General features: G+C 33.6%; 1 long non-coding RNA gene across 1 annotated transcript; it reads right to left on the bottom strand.

The window, feature by feature from the left end:
* Positions 1-4000: 4000 nt before the first annotated feature.
* LOC132618713 (uncharacterized) lies at positions 4001-5111 on the bottom strand. Its single transcript, XR_009574273.1, has 2 exons — positions 4800-5111; positions 4001-4622 (listed from the first exon to the last, which is right to left on the bottom strand). It is a non-coding gene; the product is annotated as an uncharacterized LOC132618713 (long non-coding RNA).
* Positions 5112-5538: the final 427 nt, after the last annotated feature.

The raw sequence follows: 5538 nt of genomic DNA, 5'->3' as shown, positions 1-5538 counted from the left end.
TATATGGGAACCCTCTATGGGATGATGACCTTTCCTTAGTGATAGAAACCTTCTCTTGAGGGAATATAACATGCTAGTTAGGGAGGATTGTCATGAAAGGAAGGATAACACTTGTTCACAAATTGTTATTCCCTTCTTAGGTGTTCAAATTCCTATAGATGAGGGAGATATTTTGTGTGATTCTCTTCTTGCATTACTACTCGAATCAATGATGGATTTGTGCAAAGTGACTTGAGACATGTATATGTCTATGATCTCGATGTTTTTTTTTCTATTGTCATGATTTTATAATGAGGCCATTTTTGGATAGGACTAGTGCAATGAATGGGATTTTAGATTGGAATGTGCATATGTTATTTATGATGGTTATTGATGTGTGGTTGTACCACAAGTCTGTCCATCCTTGGAATGGAAGTGTGATTATTGCCTTGTGCGCTAACCCTCATGCCTTGAGGAATATGTTTTCGTCTATCTTCCCTTGGTTTTTGCAAGGTTCGAATTCGAGGACGAATCCTTTTCAAGAAGGAGAGAATGATATGATCCTAAATGGCACAAATGGCACAAATGTCTCAAAGAAGCTAAGAAGAACGTTGGAGCCCTTTGTGGAGCCACATAAGAGAGCTTATGACATTTGGATGATAGCTTGGAGAATATTGAAGAGGAAGCCAAAAGAAAGGAGGCTACTACACAAAGTGGCTAGAAGTACAATTTGGCTATAAGTGCAATTTATGGCTAAGGAGTGCAACTCTTGGTTAGGAACGCAATTCAAGGTTAAGGGTGCAATTCTAGGCTATAATTGCAAAGCAAGTGGGCGTGTGGAAATAAGGACCCATGTGGGGTTATTTGCACAAAGTGCCACTTTTGGCCTTTGTTGTAATAAGCTTTAGTATAAAAGGACCCATTAGTCTTCATTTACACCAACCTTGAATATTAATGAAAAACTTGTGAGTTGAGAGTTTGTTTAGTGATAGCTTAATATAGTTTGTTTGGTTGACTAAGTGTGATTTCTTAGTTGCTAATTGAATCATTTCCATTGAATTTTACATAGGATTTCTCATTTGTGGAATCAATTAGAGTTTTCCTTGAAATTCAAATAGCTTAGGTTCATTGATTGAATTCCAATTAGGAGGACTTGGGTTGAATATACCCAAGTTTGCCTATAGAGTTCATTATCAATTGGTTCTCGTTTTTATCCTCTTATCCCCAATTCTCTTTGTTTTCAATTTTCGCTTTATCTTTGTTTTTGATTTCTAGAGTTTCTAATAAGGATCTTATCAAAATAAGTTAAATGTGATAAGTTATAATTTTTAACTTATGACTTATAAGTCAAAAGCCATAAGCTCATCCAAATAGGCTCATAGTCTGTACATAAGTTATGTTCTCCATTATTTGACTCTGAAGATATCTTATAGACAAAGCAATATTGGACTTTGATATAACATAATACATGTAGAGTCTTGAACTTTGTTGATGTTGGTTGTCTGTCTTTTGGCCAAACCATAGCTAGTCTTCTCATTTCGCAATCCATTGCCTTATTCGGGTGGTTCTAATGGTCTTAGAAGGTCAATGAACCAGAGAAACTTGTAGCCGCAAGATTTCGAAGAATGAATGACAGTGAAAAAGTCAAATTTGCATGACTAGTATGGTGTTATCGTCACTTTTCTAAAAGGTAATTATAGGCATTTATATTTTATTGAACTAGATGGTTTTAGCCGGTGCAAGCACCGGCCCGACACTTTGTGTTATAGCATATATACTTCATTTTCATTTGCTGAACAATCCAGCGTATTGCTAATGCTTTCACAAGTCCAACATACTCCATTTGCATTTACTGAACAGTCTTGTATTCCATGTTATTATTATTCCAAAATCCAGCATATGTCTAATGCTTTCCCGAGTCTTCGCCTGGAAAGAAATTCTATAAATGTTGAGCCAAAATCAATAAATCTTAAACATTCGCCAGGCAACAAAATCCAACAGTCTATGTCGTAACATTGCATGACTCCGAATAAGGTGTTCAGGTTAAGATTAACATAAAAAATTAGCATATCGTAATAGAGGATCATACCAACTAACATCTTTCAAGCTTTGCAGCATACAGACTTTATGCAAGTCTTCCTTCAGAATCACAATTACATCACAATGAATAAATCTTTTTTCACAAATGGGAGTAATCTTTCACAGAGAATTAAATATCAAACAAAAAGGGTTACATATTTCATCAAACATAATTTAAAATGTCAATAAGATACAATCCCTAAAAAATGTTAACTAAAATTCATGAATTATGTATACAAACCACCTATAGTTGTAGTCCTTCTAGTATAAGTCCTTTGCGTTTTTTTTTTCTCTTCGCTTCAAGAGAAATTAAATCATGCAGCAAATGCTTAGCTTATAAGAAGTGCCTTTCCTTCTGCAGAGTAATCAATCGACTCCCAGGTTTTAAAAATGCATATTCTTATAAGAACGACTTGAACCTTGTCATTTTTTACATGAGTAAGGAGTGCATTTCATCATCTGTCTTTCTATTTCATGAGCAGCTGTAGAAAGTCTTCTTTTTAGCAAAGACCTATCTTCCTCACAAGTTCTTGTCTTGTTGTCATTAAAATATGCTGACTGAATTGTGATGCATTTAGTTGGCATTACCAAGAATCTTTTACGTCTAGCAGCTCGGGATCATCATACGTTCCCATTGAAACGAATCAGTTCACATATTTCACTTCACTAAATTCACCAACAACAATATAATAAGAGCAAGTCCCTCTTAATGAAATATAAATTTATTAACAAATCACAATAATTGCAAGAGTCAGAATTTATCAATTAAAACAATGAATAGAAACTTTGATACAAATTTGCTACCACTTTTTCCTTTACTAATGCTACTTCTGCAACATCCATTAGAAATTTATTGGTATATCAACCAGGGTTAAAGGGAATTTTTCATAATCTAATTAGTACCATAACACAACAAAGATTTTTTGCAAAAGGATGGCCAATTTTTTCTGTAGCATAATCTAAATTCATCCTATCATGTAATATCTCTAATTCAGGAGTAATCACTCTTCGTATCAACATTTCTAACCCAAAACCATATGATCTATGTCTTTGATGAATATATGATGTTTTTTCTGTAATGATCATTTTTCTTTTGTCTTTAATGATATTATATGTACATAGATAACAAATCAAAGCTCTCGAACTCAAATCACTCTCTGTAGTGGAAAGAATATAAGAATTTTATATGTCACCGCTGAACATCAAACCACGGAAATAGGAAATAGGAACAAAAAGATGGACAACCTCAATTAAATTAGGACTAAATTATTAAACCATTAGAGCCCTGGAGAATTCCTCCTTACATCTACATCAACACTTTTTGACTTGTGTATAATACACATGCATTTAGCAGATGCAAAGCTTCACCTATACCCATCTTTTAAACTACAAACATCTTGAAGTCACAAATCACCTCAAACTAATTATAGTAATATCACTACGGAACCATTATTTTATGAGTGAGGAAAGTAGTCCTACGTAGAAACTGCTTATTCATTCTTCAAATAGTACAATGAATGTAGATCTCGCAGGCATTTTTTTTTTGTCACTGATTACAAAATTCTACCGAAACTTTCAAAATTTCTTAAGTTTCTGGAGTCTGAACCATGACAATAGCACAACTGATATAGACTTTATGTAATAGCAAATAAGCAAAATAGTCTTATAAGTTGCGTATGAATACATCCTTCTCGCTATATGGGATCCTAGTGACGGAGAGAGCAGGCGAATCCGATAAAGTTGTTAGCTCATATATCTAGAACGACACATGCAACAAAATAAGATGTTAAATATTATTGCACTTAATATGATACCGACTGAAATAAGTTATAGCACATACGACGGTAACAACATTCCTACTGAATAAAACACATCTGAAATCCATAATATATCCTCTGAAAAATCCAGTTTATTTTAGTTATTGTATTTCTCAAACATAACGTCACAGAACAGGAGATGTCATTCATACTTTTCCCATGTACGTGAAAAGACAAACAATTACAAATCACACTTTAGATTAGGTACTTTAAACTCAACACTACAAATAGCATCCCGCTTCAAGTAAGAGGCTTTAAATTTAATACTACACATTGCAAATCACAAAGATATCCAACTGTAAAACAGAAGTCGTTGATACGGTGGAACAAAATGGTTTGTTTTCCTCCCTTATCTTGTGCACTTTGAGCTGCATTTGCTTGGATTTTTAGGAACAAAGATTAGCATTCCCACAATAGCAGTTGAAATGACCTCCCATGTTTCATCAATAATCTATTAATAGTTCAATAATACTAATGAAAAAAGTGAAATTTATACAATTCTTTAGTGCTTAGTAAAGTGAGATATTACTACCAATGTTTCCTACAAAATGAAGAAAGCATCTAAATTCATTAACACGGAACCTTAACTTTGGCTTAAAAAATTACCCCAAGATAACAGGAAACAGGGCGTAAAAGTCCGTGAAAAAGATTTTTTTTGTCCCAACCTAGAATTCCTGGCTTAGCTATTACGCTCTCCAAACCAGCCATTTGTTCTGAATCCTTGTGATAACAGGCCCTGCATATCTCCTGTACAGAGGAACCAAAACACCGCACAAGTTCTAAATGCACAGAAAATTCTGAAACATATATCTTTACTGCATGATAAGGATTCTTTTCTTATTAATAACATAGTGACATCTCTAATTTACAACCACAAGTCGTAAATACAAGATCCCCCAAAAATAGATAGCAGTATGCAATTACCTTGATGGAGAAAAGCTGTAGTTCCAAAAGACTGAACAATGATATCTATGAAATTGGAAATTTGAAGAGAACCCAAAAAAACAAGGAACGTAAAGAAGATGAAGATTTGCACAAATTTGAAAGAGGAGGGTTTCTGAGACGAATCAAGAAACAAAGAGATGAAACAACAATTGAATGTTCTAGACTGATGATATGTTTGTTGGAGTAAAAGCCATCTGGAATGGAGCGAGCACAGGGTGGCCACGTATGGAAAAGCTCAAGAAAGACAATGACCGAAATGCCCTCTGCTAATTGAAGCAAGCATGTCGATCCTATTCTAAACCCACGCTTCTATAATAGTTAAAAATTTAAATTCATAAAAGAATTAAAATTATATTTTAGATTTTAGCTATATTCATTCAAGTTACCTAATAAAATAAAATTAATTATCAAGTCCAACAAAATATGGACTTAGTAAAAATTCAATAGTGTCGGACTAGTCCACTTATTAGGAATGCAAATGACAAGCTCACTTTGTTATCCCAATGGAGCAAGTGCACAGAGATAGCCGTATTTCAACCTCTATTTTAAGAATAAACAAAGGTTATAATTTTTTAAAAGTTTAGCCACTTGATAACTAACTTAAGTTGAAAAATGTGTTTGAAGTTGAGGACTACCAAGCCTTACTTAAGAATAAAAAAAGGTTATAATGTTTTTAAAGTTTAGCCATTTGATAATTAACTTAAGTTGAAAAATATGT

This window comes from Lycium barbarum, chromosome 11 (assembly GCF_019175385.1).
Source record: "Lycium barbarum isolate Lr01 chromosome 11, ASM1917538v2, whole genome shotgun sequence".
In the NCBI taxonomy this organism is placed as follows: Eukaryota; Viridiplantae; Streptophyta; class Magnoliopsida; order Solanales; family Solanaceae; genus Lycium; species Lycium barbarum.
The sequence above is the reverse complement of the archived record's forward strand: the minus strand, read 5'-3'. Positions and strand labels throughout refer to the sequence as shown.